A 17524-nucleotide genomic window follows, 5' to 3' on the forward strand; every position below is an offset into this window, starting at 1 on the left:
TTTTCGCCACCAATCTAATTTATAAATACACCTACGATATTACTGTTTCATAGGGCTTTTTGCTGTCAGGAAATCCAAGTGTAGGGGTAATTACACAATCCTATGAGCTCAGCAGGGAGTTGGGGTGGGGGAATTAAGGCAATAGTGTTCCCCCCCACCACCCCCGCCCCCCTTCACTTCACCCCAGTCTGTGATATACTTTATATTCAATTTGTGTCCTCTGGTTACAGTTATTCGTAGAGGCACAGAGTCATTAAGGATGTCCTCAAAACATCCCTGAAGCGGTCAAACGTCTCCACCGACTCATGGGAGTCTCTGACTTTTGACTAACCAAAATGAAGAAGGTTCATTTGGGAAGGCATTGGGAAGGTGCAGTGGCAAAGCTGAGGCGTCGGTGAGAGTGCACAAATCTCCAAACCATTCATCTACCTGACCATTCAAGCACTACCCGCCCCGCATGGGGAAGGGTCTGCAGATTGTGCTTTGGACTTATCAGCCATTTCAGAACCCATTGAATCAAAGAGGAAGCAAGTCATCCTCGATTCTAAGGGACTGCCCAAGAAGAAGAAGAAGGCACAGAATGAGACCACTCAGCCCACCCAGACCATGCTCTCTGTAAAGCAATTCAATCAGTCCCATTCCCCCACTTTATTCCTGTACCCCTGCAAGTTTATTTCCTTCAAGTGTACATCCACTTCCTTTTTGAAGTCATTCATCTTCTTAATTTCTACCACCGTTATGAGCAACGGGTTCCAGCCCTTTACTGCTAACTGCGTAAAAAAGTCCTTCTTCACATCCTCCCTGTATCTGTTGCCCAAAGTCTTAAGTCTGTATTTCCTATTCCTTGTACCATCAGCTAACAGGATAAGCTTTTCTTTATCTACCTTACCTAAACCAGTCAAATCTTCCCATAATCTCCTTTGCTCCAGCATCTCCAACCTAACCTTGTAGCTAAAATGCTTCATCCCGGGAATCATTTTGGTAAATCTCCTCTTCATCCTCTCAAGGATCTTCACATCCTTCCCAAAGTTTGTTGACCGGAATTAGGTGCTCTGCTGTGTCCTAATCAGAGCTTTATAAATGTTCAACATAACCTCCCTGCTTTTGTGCTGATTCCCTCCATTTATGAACCCTAAGATCCCATATGCTATGCTAACTACTCTCTCAATATGTCCTACTACTTTCAAAGAACTATGCGCATGAAACCCCAGATCCCTCTGTCACTACACACTCTTTAGAACTTTGCCATTAACTCTGTATTGTCTTTCATATCTCTCATTCCAAAATGCAACACCTCCCACCTCTTTGTATTAAATTCTATCTGCCACTTGTCTACCCATTCTTCCAACCTGTTGATGTCCTGTCGTAGTCAATTGGCCTTATTGTTGTTAGGGTGAGATGAAGACATGTGGCAGGAGGCTCATGTGTAGCTTGAATGCCAGCATAGACTTGTTGGGCTAAATGGCCTATTTCTGTGCTGTAGATTCTGTTTAATTCTAAGCTGCCTTGGGCCTAGGTTTTTGCAGAGTCACGGAGACTCTGTGTCTTATTCAAAACAGCACCGGGAGCCAGGGTCCAGAACCCCACCCTCATTCCTGACAGGTTCTATTTTTTCTGGCAGGAGAATGGGGGTGGGGTGTGACTCAAACACAAGGAAATCAGAACCCAGCAGTGTCATTTAACATACACTAGAATGAGGACCTTATCCCACAGTCTGTGGCTTACAATTGTTTAGAGTAGGTGTATATGTTCGTAAAAGGCAGATAAGGTCTGTGAATTGTGAAGGTGAAGTTACATAAACCCTCTGCCCTTTAAATTTTCGAAAAAAGTAAACAGCCTTCCAATGTCTCTGGGTTGAAAAAAAATCAGTTCTTTCAGTTTCAATAGCTGTTTGTTGACATAAACCTAAGGGCTATGATTATAGCACAACCTGACATTATCACAGTGGGGGTGTGGGGGGTGCTGTATGTTCACAGTTTGATTGACAGTTCCAAAAGATGAAGGGATGAGCTGTCTTGATGTGGGGTTATGAATACAAATGTTTGTTTCTATGGGGGATACTGGGTGAATTGACATGGAGGGTGTAAGGGCCAAGGGTGGTGGGTGGGGGTAACGTGGTTTGGCATGAGTTGCACTAAGTCGGCATAGGGACCACATGGGACCATGGGGGATGAGTGGAGGGGCATGGGTTGGCATGGAGGGCATGAGTGGCCATTGTGGGTGGTTGGTGTCATGAGTTGGCATGAATGGGGCATGGGGATTGTGTAGGGGGTGAGGGGGTGTGAGGGGTGAGTGCTAAAGTTGCCTAATATTGAATAAAACAGCTGGGGCAAAGGCCCAGGGAACCGAGACAAGCCTTTCAAGCAGCCCACCTCAGCCTGTGGCAGCCTCTGAGCTGTTTCCGGGGCCAGTACGCCCAACGCCTCCGGTACAAAAAAATCCCGCCTTTTGAGGCACTTTTTCCTGAGGCCAGTGAGCCAAGCTGAAAGCTGAGAAAATTTCCCAACTCTGGGTAATTGCCTTCGGGGCGAAAATCAGGGCTTGGATGTCGAAAGCAAATATTGGAAAGTGTCAACTTTATTGAGTTACAGAATGGGTTAAATCAGGCTCCAATTAAAAGAACATTATAAGCCTCATGTGACATGGTCACAAACAGATGGCCTTTATTTAGTATCAGATGGTGGCATGGGTCTAATCAACTGTTTATCTTGCCCATCTGTTCATTGAATTTTATTTAATATTCCCCTTTAGCAATAACTATTCTGAAAATGTCAAGCATATTTAGTGGCATTTGAAGTCTCTGATTTCCATGTAGGCAACAGAGAAAAAAAAAAATCATGAAATCTTCATCATCAAACCCTGCTACGTGACTTCCAATTTTAACAGCAACCTGAAATGTTATCAGCCCTCAAAACAAAAACAGGCATTAGTTTTTTTTAAAAAATCACCAAGACAGCAGAAAAATATGTAGTATTTCTGTGAATACAGATACATTAATTCTCAATACTGAGTGGACTAAAATGCTAGTTGTCATAGAAACAGCGGGAAAAAAAGAGGAGACCATACACAGCTGCAGAAACACGACCAGTTAATTTCAATAGCTGTGTAATTCTTATTTAAACGCGGAGATCATTGCCATTTTACTGTGCTAATTTTACCGAAGGTTCAGGGAAGTTGACTTGAAATGCAGCCACATTTCAGCTCTTTCCTGTTTCATGGTGTGCGGTGATCACCTTTTTCAAGGGAGCTTTGCATCATCAGTATATGGTGGACTTCTCAAATGTTAAATCAAAAATTGTTTGCCCCACTTCGCAAAATTTACCTGAATGCAGACAAATAGTTAACATTAAAGACCAAACATGAAGGCCTCCCTTTAACAATAACAACTTTATTTATATAGCGCCCTTTACATAATAAAATGTCCCAAAGCGCTTCACAGCGGCATTTTCAAACATAATTTGACGCCAAATCACATAAGGCCATAATAGGACAAATGACCAAAAGCTTGATCTAAAAAGGTAGGTTTCAAGGAGTGAATTAAGGAAGGAGAGAGAGGTAGGGAGGCAGGTAGATTTAGAGAAGGAATTCCAGTGCTCAGGTATCTGAAGTCACAGGGTGGAATTTTACGGCAGTGGGATTTTACATTCCCGCTGAAGTCCCTGCTGAAACGGGGCCATAAAATTCTGCCCACAGTTTTCGATGGGTGGAGTGATTAAAATCAGGGATAAGCAAGAAGCCAGAATTAGAGGAGCACAGAAATCTCAGTGGATTTGTGGGGCTGGAGGAGGTTACAGAGGTAAGGAGTGGCAAGGCAATTAAGGGATTTGAAAACAAGGATGAGAATTTTTAAACTGTGGCGTTTGCTGGAGTGGGCACCATGTAGGACAGTGAACCAAGGGTTAATGGGTGAATTGGATTTGGTATGAGTCAGGATAGGGGCAACAGAGAGTTTTGGATGAGCACAGGTTTACAAAGGATGGAACCTGGAAGACCAACAAAGACATCATTGAAAGAGTGGAGTTCACAGGGTCACAGAATCTTAAAGGCACAGAAGGAGGCCATTCGGCCCATCATGTCTGCACCAGCTCTCCAAATGAGCATTATGACCTAGTGCCATTGCCCTGCCTTTTCCCTATACCCTTGCATATTGTTTCTATTCAAATAATCATCCAATGCCCTCTTGAATGCCTCAATTGAGCCTGCCTCCATCCACCACACTTCCAGGCAGTGCATTCCAGACCCGAACCACTCATTGTGTGAAAAAGTTTTTTCTCAAGTCACACTTGCTTCTTTTACAAATCACTTTAAATCTGTGCCCTCTCGTTCTTGACAGCTTTTCCCTATCTACTCTGCCCAGCCCCCTCATGATATTGAACATCTCCATCAAATCCCCTCTCAGCCTTCTTCTCTCCAAGGAGAACAGTCCCAACCTCTCCAATCTATTCTCATAGCTGAAGTTTCTCATCCCTGGAACCATTTTTGTAAACCTCTTCTGCACTCTCTCCAATGTGCTCACACCCTTCCTATAACATGGTGCCCAGAACTGTGCACAATATTCCAGCTGAGCTCTAACGGGTATCTCATATAAATTCAGCATAATCTCCCTGCTCTTGTACTCTGCGCCCCTATTAATGAAGCCCAGGATACTGTATGCTTTATTAACTGCTTTCTCCACCTGTCCTGCCACCTTAAATGGTCTATGCACATATACACCCAAGTCTTTCTGCTCCTGTACCCCCTTCAAAATATTACCAGAGGTAATAAGTCAGGTCTGTCAGAATTTAGTTCTGAATCAGGTTTGATTGGACGAGCAGCAGTATGAGTTAGAAACGTAATTGCTGCCTTCAGAAATAAGACTCAGCTTACTTTAAACTGAACTCCCATTTGACTTGAGGCAAGTGAATCCTGGGCATCAATATCACCACAATTCTTTTCTGCCAGGAACCCAGTGCTCAAAATCAATCCCAGCAAGATTGCAGTGAGGTTGAATCCAATAAGGCCGAGTTTGATCAGGAGAAAGAACAAACAGTTAAAGGAAAGCAATAGGCAAATTTATATAGCACCTATCATGACCTCACATGTCCAAAGTTGTTTTATAGCCAAATAAGTACTTTTGAAGTGTGGTCACCTTCAGGGTAATTTGTAATAGTAGGAAATGCAGTACAAATGCAATTTGTGCAAAGCAAGATCCCACAAGCAGCAATATGATAATGTTCATGTAACCTTTTGGTTGATGGGTTAATATTTGTCAAGATACCAGAGAAAAATCCCCTTTTCTTTCTGGCCTGAATCTTCTGTTTGGCATGTAGGGGCGGGCCCTGCACGCCAACACATAAAATGACACGTGGTGACATCAGGCATGCGTCCCGATGTCATGGCGCATCATTTCGATCTCCAGTTCGGCGGGCACTCATCGGAGTCAGCTCTGTGTCCGCCGAACTGTCAAAGGCCTATTAAGGCCATTAATTAATTAATTAAACTGCTTCTCAGGGCTACACGTCCAGAGGGCAAGCGAAGAGCCCAGGCGGCCTTCGCAATTTTCACGGGCGGGATGAGGTTTTATGAGGGGTTTATAAGTTTAATAAAAAATGTTATTAAAATTCATTGACATGTCCCAGCTCATCTGACACTGTCACATGAGGGGACATCTCTGAACATTTTTTAAAATTCTTTTTTAAAAACTTTTCATAATCAAAGTTACCCCCCTTGAGGCAGCTCCGTGCCTCAGGGAGATTTCTGCTCTCTTTTGCGCTAAGTGCTTCTGGGTACGTGTCACGCTGGGCGGGCCTAAATTGGCCCACCAACGCAAAATGGTGGCACGCAGGCGATCAGCTACACACCTGCCCGCACCCAGTCCCGATCCGCCCAGCGGGGAGAAAATTCACCCTATATGTTGCCACAGGATCGTCACCTGAGACGGCAGCCAGAACCTTGATTTAAAGTTTCATCTGAACAACAGCCCCTCTGACAGGGCAGCATTCCTTTAGTGCTGCAATATTATGCTCAACCTAGGTTTTTGCATTCCTGGGACTTGACCCCACAACCTTTTGATTCTGAATGAGGTAATTCTACCCACTGAACCACAAGTTGACACCCTCTGGTCCAATTTTCACCCCAAAGGGAGGACAGTCATACTGGGACACCACACTTAAAGTCAGTGCTGTGTCAGAGTTCAGTGTTTCACATGCACTGAAGGAGGATGCTGTTATTAAGCAGGGCCAACAATGTAATCATGACACCCTGTGCTATCAGATGTTGAGGCCTGAGGCCTATTTGGTACTCAATGTGTAAAATTTACAATGTTATGAGGAACTTTACACCTAGATGCTGAGCATTCCTCAGGCATCACCACCTAATAGCACAAAATCATTATCATCATTGGCCTTTATAAATAGCAACATCCCTCTGGTATCCGTCTTGCAAAACTCATGGCAAATTGTTACTCAAAATGTCACTGACCTCAGCACAGTTCTTATGAATGTGGAGAGGCAGCAGGACCTGGGGGTTCATATGCAAACACATATTGAGAGAGTAGTTAGCAAAGCGTACAAGATCTTGGATTTCATAAATAGAGGTATTCAGTACAAAAGCAGGGAAGTTATGTTGAACTTTTTTAAAGCTCCATTTGGGTCACAACTAGAGTGTGGCATCCAGGTTTGGTCACCACACTGTAGGAAGGATGTGAGGGTCTTTGAGAGGGTGCAGAATAGATTGAACAGAATGGTTTCAGGGATGAGGGATTTTAGCTACAAGGTTAGGTTGGAGAAAATGGGATTGTTCTCCTTGGAGTAAAGGGGGGATTTAACGGAGATGGATGAAGAGAAGCTGTAAAAAAAAACAGAAAATGTTGGAAAAGCCTGACAGCATCTGTGGAGAGAGAAACAGAGTTAATGTTTGGAGTCCGTATGACTGTTCTGATGGTGTAAGGACAAGGGGATACAGATTTCAGGTTTTGGGTAAGCGATACAGTTGGGATGGGAGGGAGGACTTTTTTTGGAGATAGTTACCTTCAGTACAGCCTTAGGCTATACTGGGAAATAAACAGATAACACTTAAATGTTAATACATTGTCTGAAAGTCACAATAATTTCACTCACCATTAAACAATTATTGCTCCAGAATATATAGAAGCTTAATATGATTAATGTACCAAAATTATGCAACTTATTCATCGATCCACAAAGCACTGGCTGCTGAGGTCTGGGAGGACAGTCATAATGGCATTCCACGCTAACATTAAGGTGCAATGAGCATTTAGGAAGGCAAATGGTATGTTAGTCTTTATTGCAAGGGGATTTGAGTACAGGAGTAAAGGAAGTCTTGCGGCAGTTGTATAGAGCCTTGGTGAGATCACAGCTGGAGTATTGTTTACTGTTTTGATCTTCTCACCTAAGGAAGGGTATGCTGGCCATCGGGGGAGTGCAATAAAAGTTCATCAGACTAATCCCAGGGATGACGGAGTTGTCCTGAGAGGAAAAATTGAGGAAGCTGGGCCTGTATTCTCCAGTGTTTAGAAGAATGAGAGGTGAAGTGTACAAAATTCTTACAAGGCTCAATGAGGTAGTTGCAGAAGGATGTTTCCCCTTGTTGGGAGATTTAGAACCAGGATACACAGTCTCAGAGTAAGGCGTAAGCTATTTAAAACCGAGATAAGGAGGAATTCCTTCATTCAGAGGCTGGTAAATCTTTGGAATTCTCTACCCCAGAGGGCTGTGGAGGCTCAGTCATTGAATATGTTCAAAGTAGAGGCTGATAAATGCCTAGATACCAATGACATTAAGGGATACGGGGATAATGCGGGGAGGTGGCCTTGATGTAGAAGATCAGCCATGATCCAGCTAAATGACAGAGCAGGCTTGAGGGGCTGGATGGCCTACTCCTGCTCCTATGCCCCTATGTTCCTAAATTCCTATGCTGTGTACACTTCAGTTTTCAACATGATTGAAGAAGGATGCTGTTATTAATCAGAGCCAATAATATAATCATGACACCTTGTGCTACCAGATGTTGAGGCCTGTTTTGTATCCAATATGTAAAATATACAATGGGTCTAATGTTGGGAGGGACCAGATGTCATCCTGGAATTGCATTTGCTAATGGACCTCCTAGTTAATGGACCAGCTAGCGAATATACTGATACAGTGGTGGTAGCAGTGTCAGGAGACCTCCATTTTATCTGTATGTCTGACTTGTCCCAGGTCTGTTCTTCAGGTCATCCTGCTTGTACAATGTAGATTGGAGAAGACCTTGTGAAAGATGGTCCTCTGCTGTTTGTAAATGAACAGTTTGCCTCGCTTGGCAGAGAATGGTTAGTTGCACCTGCCACTGCATTGGGGAACCCAATTATCATTGGGCATGATGTCAGTGGCTGTTGGTTACTCTCCCCTAGGCTTGATTTATGGTGCTGCATCATTCCCAAATGTGAAAGAGGGATTGAAAATGGATTAATTGGAAGAGGCAGATATGCGGTTTGCTGCAAACTAATATGCTGATGAGACTTTGACTTTGTTAAGAATAAGTTCAGTGTTGGATAATTGGATTCTCCCTAAGGCAAAGTATAGTGTTTGTGTTCTATTTAAATATTCTTGCGTGTGTTTGATCTACTTTTTGCTATTGATGTTTCTTGTTCCTTCTCCTTCAATGGTTTGAGATGTCGATTTTTGATTTGCATTGTTCCTAGCCTAACTTCAAAGGTGCAACAGAAATATATCCCAGGGGCATTCTCCTGCTTTACAAGCTCTGCTGAGCCCATTGAATGAGGGCTAGAGCAACCATGAATCTGCAAGGCTTGGACTTATTTCAGTGGGTAGTGCTTTCCCGTCTCTAAGTCAGAACATTGTGGGTTCAAATCCTACTTTAGAGAATTGAGCATCTCACCAGTGTTGTACTGAGGGAATGTGGGAGGTGCTGCCTTTTGGGTGCAATGTTAAATTGAGACCACATCTCCTCATTTAGGTGGACATAAACGATTCTATGGCACTATTTTGAAGAAGAGCAGAAAGTTCACCCTACTGCTCTGACCAATATTTATTTATCCCTCACGCAACTTTAGTGAAGGATACACACAAACATACAAATTAGGAGCAGGAGTAGGCCACCTGGCCCCTTGAGCCTGTTCTGCCATTCAATAAGATCATGGCTGATCTGATCAGATCCTGCTGTATTTAAATTGGCTGTTGCATTTCCTACTTTACAACAGTGGCTATTTCATTTACCGTAAGGTGCCATGTGACCTCCTGAGTTTGAGAAAGGTGATATACAAATGCAAATCTTTTTTTATAGGATTGATGAAATCCCCTCTATAGGTTATGATTTGGTTTAGGAGCTAAAGAGTTGCAAAGTATTTGGACATCAGTTATTTTATAACCAGCAGAACATATATGTTAATAGCTCTATAACATACTGCAAAATTGCTATAACGTTAATTTTTTAAAAAGCTGTTTCTTTAAATTGTAGCCTAATACATGGACCAATAAAGCGTATTCTGATGCTTTCTGATACCTTGGAGATCAGAGAGGGTTTTTTTTGACAGATCCAGCAAGCCAAACATATTGAAACATCTGTTAGGCCCCTCTGCTGATGACATAACCAGAAATTGTGATTTTAAAAAATTCATTGATGTAATGTGAGCATCACGAGAAAGGCTGGCATATGTTGCCCATTCCTAATTGCCCTTGAGAAGGTGGTGGTGAGCTGCCTTCTTGAACCACTGCAGTCCATGTGGTGTAGGTACACCCACAGTCCTGTTAAGGAGGGAGTTCCAGGATTTTGATCCAGTGACAGTGAAGGAACACTGATATACATGTGTACCTTGGCAGGGCCCGGGACAGGGGGCTTGCAGACAGCGCCAAACACCAGGGCCCGGGGACTGGGGGGGGGCGCTTGGGCTCAGTGTTTTAAACAGAGGTTTGTGTTGTCTCCAGCCTTGCGCAGCCAGAGGCAGAACTCCGGACCTGAAAGACCAACTTTTTAAAAATCGGAACCATTATCCTGAGGGTTCAGATTTTTCTTAAAGCTGGCCTGTAAATGAAGTGATTTCTTTGTAGCCACTTTCCTAACAACAGTTGATTGTTTTGTGATTAATTATCCTTAGAGAATCAGCATTGGGCCTCCAATTTCACTGTTGCAACAGCCACTCTGCCTACTGCATGTAGATGTAATGAAAGAAAGACAGAACCTACATTTATGCAGCACCTTTCACATGTCTCAGATCGCTTTATAGCCAATTAAATACTTCTGAGTCATAGTCACTGGTATGATGTTGACAATATTATCAAATGGCAGAGCAAGCCCGAGGGGCCAAATGGCTTACTCCTGCACCTAATACTTATGTTCGTATGTCATCCTGGATGAATGAGGTGAGCTGGGCTGGGTGACATTTGTCATCCATAATTATCTTACAAAAAGAGGGTGGAATCATGGCTGGGGTTCTGTTTATTTTGTTGCTAATGGAAGTTTACTATCAGCAGGCTTTGTGGGGTCAAATTGCCAGGACAGGAGTGTGCAATGGGCTCACAGTAAATCGGTAACTTGTTTTATTCTGCAAATGATTCTCAAGAGTCTTTTCCATTCACTTCAATAATGTTATTTTGTCTACTTTCCTATTATCCCACTCTACCTTGGTGATTTTATGAATTTTTTGAGGAATTAAATATCATGATAAAGTTGCGTTACGTAGTGGATATTGAAAATATATTGTAGTGAGAAGCAGCAATCAGCAGAGTTTTCAGGTTTGTTGATCAAGAAAACACAGGTACAACTGTGAACCATTCAGCCTTTGTCCTCCAGCCTCTTAGAAGTTGTGTCTCACAGAGACACCTGAGGGCTCCAATGCTTCTCACTGACAGTGAAGACCTCTGTTGTTCAGTCATCCTACTTTGTTACTCAGGAGTCATTTGATCTTTTTGCCCTGTGAGATTACCAGTAAAATAGAAACCAACTACACCAGTTCTATGAAATAATTATACTGAAATATATCATGCACCAAGGCTGGAAAAAGTCTTCTAATTCTTCCACAGGGTGGAAAAGATCTCATGCAATTTATCTGGGTTGCAAGTATAGAATCTTTCCCCCAAATATGAATTTACTGTCACCATGTTCATCTGGTACAATGTGCAGAACATGTTAATGAGGTCTGAGGCAGTCAACAAAATCAGTGCTATCATTTATACAGTGTTATAAATAACCAATGGGATATTTTCCTGTCAAATTAACAATATTGCACGATGCTGTTAAAGTAAAATTTGTGTTTCCTGGTTTGGTTAATAGTCATGGTGGGGTCATTATAGGGTCAGAGTGGGGGTAGAGGACACCAGAGTGGGCCTCCATGACATACAAAAAGCACTCGAGGGCTGCAGTCTCTTTGCCATTTGGGGCCTTGTCTCCATTGCTGCAGTCTTGGGCTGGAGGCACTGAACGCGGCCATACTTTAAATGTGATGCCTGGCGTGATGAAGCGGCGAGGTGATGGCGTAGCGCGTGAACAACAGCCTGCTTACCATGGAAATGATGTGTTTCCCAGGAATGCATAATGAATGTGGTGGGTTTGGGACGATACGGGGTGAAAATCCGCCATTGTGGCCGACGGGTAAAACGTCGTTTTACCTGCCCGCTACTGCACTTAGTGCAAATCTGGGACAATTCCGCCCGTGACAGTCTTCGAAGAAGAGCTGGGAAACTCTCACCCATGTCCTGGCCAATAGTTATTCTGTAATCAAAACCCAAAGAAAACAGTTAATTTGGTCATTTATTTCATTGTCAACTGTGGGAGCTTGCTGTACAATAATCGGATGCTGTGTTTCTGCCATTAAAACAGTGACTATGCTCCAAAAGTATTTGAAATTAGTTATGAGGAATTGCATAAGCCTGCAGTTTGCGAAAGGTTGTCCAGAAGCACAAGTCACTCTTTTTTTTTTCTGAGCCTCACTATGTTGGCCTTTGACAAGCTCACCACAGAGAGCCGGGTACATCACTGAGCAGTGGAGCCTCCATCCAAGAGGGATCCCTGTGGACAGTTCCTGCTCTATTTCTTCCAGCCACTGTACATCACAGAATGCTTTCTGGGGTTTCTAGAGAAATAAAAAAGCTACAGACTTAGACATTCCAGCAGAAAGCCTGGGCCAAAAGAAAAAAAAATATTCCTTGATTTATTTGTATTCCCTGAAATTCACTATGACTTTGTGATTTTTTTTTTTAGAACAAAAGGCTAGAAGAAGAAAACATGGTTTGTAAGTTTGAACTGCTCCAGTCCATTAACAAGACTTGCATTCCCTCTCTGCAGCTGGCTAGTGTGGTGGGTGCTAACTCTCTGCTTTCAAGACGGAGCTGGGCCTGTTCTTAACTAGGTCAGAGGTTGCATCCTTAAAAAGGTGAATGTCTCTACAGATAACATATGGTCCTTGTGATCTCCTGGACTGGTTTCGATTGTTTGAAGGGGCCGGAGAGGAATCTTTCACAGTAATGTTTCCCTTATTGGTCCTGGGTTTGTTATGCCTCTCCCAGGAGATTGCATGGTTGTGTGGAAAGGAGGTAGAGGGAGTGCGCAGGAGGAGAGAGTGGGGCTTGAGTGTGAGGGAAGAAATCTTCAGACCTGATGCTCTGGCCATCATGGGTTTGGTCAGCCTGGATGGATTGGCTGGTCTTTTCCTGCTCATCAATTTTGTTTGAACACTCCCCCGCATACATAATTGATGGAGGGGAAATTTTGGAATGTTTCTCCATCACCTGTGAGGAGTGTTATGATTGTATGGAATGGTGGAGCAGGCTTGAAGGGCAGAAAGGGCCTACTCCTGCTCCTATTTCTAACATTCCTATGAAATGAAAATTGAGACAGACATATAAAAGGCAGTTAATCCAATTTTGACCATTTTACACTACATCCCAAAGTCAAAATTACCCTGTCTTGTGTTTATGGAGCCGAAGAAGGTTTGACTAGATGCTGTTAAGAGCGAGCATTAAGTACACTAGCTGTGAGCAGTCAAGTAAAATTGCATAGGCATCCATTAGACTTCCTTATTAAGATACCAAAAGCCAGCAAACTCAATTGGTAGAAGAATTAACAGGCTCAGTTTGCCGCACAGGGGATAGTTTAAAGCTGTGTTAAAGTTTTTGCTGCTGGAAATAACTCCTGCTTTTAGACGATAAGTGTATTCAAGTCAAATAAAACAAATCACGGAGTTGCTAAGTGGCAGTGCAAGATCTAACCCATCCTTTATCATTCGGCAAAGTGCTCACATTATTTAACTCACCCGGTCAGAACCAGCAACTACTGGATTCGTTATTGCAATAGAACTCTAAAAGATTTATATGCTAACCAAAACTTAAAAACTCTGAATGATACCAGCACACAGCACTTCAAATGCATGTTATTTCATTGGGTGATATTTTTGAGGAATCTTTATTTTAAGCTGTCGCTGTTAAAATAGCAGTCAATGACTTGCCTTTACACAGGGCCTTGAATGTAGGTAAACTGCTGAAAGAGGCATAACATTTCTATAGACTAATCCCTGGGACTAGGGAATTGTTTAATGAGGAGAGATTGAGTTGACTAGGTCTATATTCCCTAACATTTAGGAGAATGGGAGATGATCTAATTGAACCAAATAAAATGCTTAAGTCACTTGACGCAGCCAATGCTGGGTGGATTTTTCTTTGGCTGGGGAATATAGTATTAGGAGTCAGGATATGCATTTGGCTTATTAGGAATGAGATGAGGAGAAAGTTCTTCATCCAGAGTGCTGGGGACCATTGAAATTCTCCACACCAGAGAGGTGTGGATGCTCAGCTATTGAATAAATAGCCATGAACAGTGAACTTTCAAGACACATATATTTTGAAATGTACCTTCAGCTCAAAGAAAAACAGATACTTCTGGATAAACACCTCAGCTTGGAGACATACCCATGTGATCTGGTTGCCTAAGTGAGAGAAACTCAAACATAAACCCATTGAAGTGTGACAACATTTAACCGGAAGCAGTAACAGTAACGAAAATTTGTAATTACTTTAAAATATTAAGGAATTTGTAATTTTTTTAAAAAATGCTTGAAAAGGACTTTTAAGACTATATGTCAGTCATAAAGGAATCAATTATATTTTTTGGATAATAAAAAATGTTGTTCCATGTGACCTGGAACCCTTGTGCTGGAAGAAGTACCAACAGGAAGTAAGTTAGAAAAAAGGGGTTGTGTGGAGACAACAAGGAAAGAAGAGAGCTGGATTCCTGAGAGGTGGGGGAACATGTTTAGGACTGTTGACATTGTTTCTTTCACTTCTGAGTGATTGAATGCCCAGAATCATCCATACTGAGCAAAGGTAATAGGTGATAGATCCATGTTTCAATAACTGTCAGGAGCTGAGAGTTGAGCAGGTTCTAGAAAGAAATGCTCCATTGAAGAGGATTGCATGAGCAAAACCGTGTTTACATGCAAGCTGCTGGTTGCAGAGAGTTGGCTCAGTCCTTGAAGGAAAGGAATGAGAATTTGGCCTCAGGGAGATTGAACTTTGTAAAGCTATATGACTGAAGTTGGGGCCATACAGGTAGAAATGGACTACCCAGTAACTCCATAAGATATAGTTGTTGTATCTGCTTTTTTCTTCTTGAATTCTCTGCCCGAAGACAAGCTTGACCCATAGTGTCAAGATCTCCAACATGGGCAGGGCAAGGAGGAAGGTCCCGAATCCAATGCAGCTAGAACAGGGATTAAAATGATCCACACCAGCCATCCAGCCAATTGCACACCCCACCCCCACCTCCCTTATTCTTATTGAATAGTAGAGTCTACTCAAGGGGCTCAATGACCTGTTCCAGCTCCTATTTCCTATGTTCTTATATTTCTTATGCATAAGGAGTGGCATAAAATATGTTACGTGCTTGGTTGCCAATACTACAGACAGTATTGCATCAGGAAGTTAAAGAAAGGCAGAAATTCACCAGCGTGAATTCTGAATTATTGCAACATGTGATTTTTTTTTTACAATTCGTTTTCAGAATGTGGGCCTTGCAGGCAAGGGTGGCATTTGTTTCACGGCTTGCTAGACCGCTTCAGAGGGTAGTCCATGGTCAACCACCTTGGTGTGGGACTGGAGTCACATTTAGGCCCAGGTTGAGTGAGGACAGGAGATTTCCTTCCCTATAGGTCTTTGAAAGTGAAAAGTTCTGCCACAACTGACAATCTGTTTTTGTACTCTCGTTCCATTGGTTCATCCTGTGAATTCAAGATATCTGTGCTCCTCTAATTCTGGCCCTCTATGCATCCCTAATTATAATTGCTCCAGAATTGTTGACTGTGCCTAGGTTCCAAGCTCTGAAATACCTTGCTGCACTCCTCAATTTCTCTGCCTCACTTTCAACCTTAAAGAAACTCTACCTCTTTGACCAAGCTTTTGGTCATTGACTTAATCCTCCTTATGCAGCTCTGTGTAATACTTTTATAATGATCCTGTGTAGCACCTTGAGACATTTGATTACATTAAAATCACTATAAAAATGTAAGTTGTTGCTGTTATTGCTTACTTTGTGTCCTGCTTAGTATCTGCCAGTTGTCACTTATGGATGTACTGGGATTGAGTTAATGAAAAGGAATTGTAAGTTTTTTTTTGCAGGGATCTTCATCCTTCTACACACAATTTAAAGCACAGAAATAGGTTATTGAGCTCAACTTCTCTAGGCCAGTGTTTATGATCCACATGAAGCTCCTCTCACCCCACTTAATTCATTCATATCACCATTTTCTGCCATTCCTTTCTCCTTCATGTGTTTATCATGGGCAGTTAAGGATGGACAATAAATGCTGGCTTAGCGATGCCCACATCTCATGAATGAACAAAAATAATCTAGTTTCCCCTTAAATTATGTACAAAATATATGTTTTCATTCAAAGTTTTCTGTTTTGAATGGAATTAATTGCTGAATGACTAGATTAGCTGTGATACTAAGAAGCAACAACAGTTTGCATTTATAGAGCATCTTTTATAAGAACATAAGAACTAAGAGCAGGAGTAGGCAATTCAGTCCCTCGAGCCTGCCCCGCCATTCAATACGAACTTGTCTGATCTCATTTCGGCCTCAACTCCAATTTCCCGCCCTCTCCCATAACCTTTTAACCTGTTACTAATCAAAAATCTGTCTATCTCCTCCTTAAATTTATTCAGCGTCCCGGCATCCACTGCATTCTGAGGTAGTGAATTCCACAGGTTCAACACCCTTTGAGAAAAGTAATTCCTCCTCATCCTTGATTTAAATCTACCACCTCTTAGCCTAAAACTATGGCCTCTCGTTCTAGAATGCCCCACAAAGGGAAACATCTGCTCCACGTTTATTTTGTCTATACCGTTTAACATCTTATATACCTCAATTAGATCTCCTCTCATCAATGTAATAAAATGCCCGAAGGTGCTTTGCAGGAGTGTTATCAGAGATAGATATGACACTAAGCCACATGCACACATAATAGGGTAGATGACCAAAATCTTGGTCGAGAAAGTTAGTTTTAAGGAGCATCTTAAAGGAGGAAAGAAACGCGGAGAGTTTTAGGGAAGGAATTACAAAATATACTAGGATATTTTGATCTGCGGAGAGTGAAGAATTGAGGATATTAGTGTAAGATGTGTGACCCTTCAGCCCTTGGCTTTGTTGAGAGAATAATGCAGGATTCTATTAAGTTACATCAATAGAGACCTCTTGGGATGTTTCTAATTGCTCTCACACTCTTTCTGTTTTCCTTTCACCTATTTTAACCTGCTATATGTGCACCTCATGCCAGATAATATCCAAGTTAAACTCTAGGGAAAAATTGTCCCCCCATCAGGGGGGGAAAAGCTGGAGTGGGCGCGAGGGGGCAGGCTCCTGATTGGCGCCCCTGGTTGGGGGTACGCTGCCATTTTACGTGGGCGGGCCAATTAAGGCCCGCCCAGTGTGGCATCCGGCAGGAAGCGCTATGCACTCCCTGTGCAGGCGGGGGGGATTCCCTCAGCCGGGAGTGCGCTCTTTCACACACACACACGATAGAGCGCACAGGTCTCCCTGAGGCTAAGTGCTGCCTCAGGGGAGTTGGATCCGTTTTGAAATTTTTAATAAAGGAGTTTAAAAATGTTCCCTGCCATGTCCCCTCATGTGACACTGTCACATGAGTTGGGACATGTCCATAACTTTTATTTCAACCTTTCATTAAAACTTATGAACCCTCAGGAAGCCTCATCCGGCCAGTGGATGAAGTTCCATGTTTTTTCACAAGCCCGCCTGGTCTCCCAGCCTGCCCGTCAACCTTAAGGTTGGACAGGCAGGTCCATTAATGAGCTGAATTGGTTTCTTAATGGCCTTAATAGGCCATTGACAGGTCGGCGGGCGCGCAGCCAACTCGGCTGTGCACCCGCCGACCTGAAAATGTAAATGATGCGGGGTCACAACGGGAGTTTCACCCGACGTCACCCCACGTCATTTTACGTGTCAGCGTGCGGGTCCCACCCCCCCGCATGCTGACGGAAAAACTCTACCCATAGTTTTTAAAAAGTACCCGGATCTGCAC

The sequence above is a fragment of the Cetorhinus maximus genome, chromosome 8, assembly GCF_964194155.1.
Source record: "Cetorhinus maximus chromosome 8, sCetMax3.hap1.1, whole genome shotgun sequence".
NCBI classification, from domain to species: domain Eukaryota; kingdom Metazoa; phylum Chordata; class Chondrichthyes; order Lamniformes; family Cetorhinidae; genus Cetorhinus; species Cetorhinus maximus.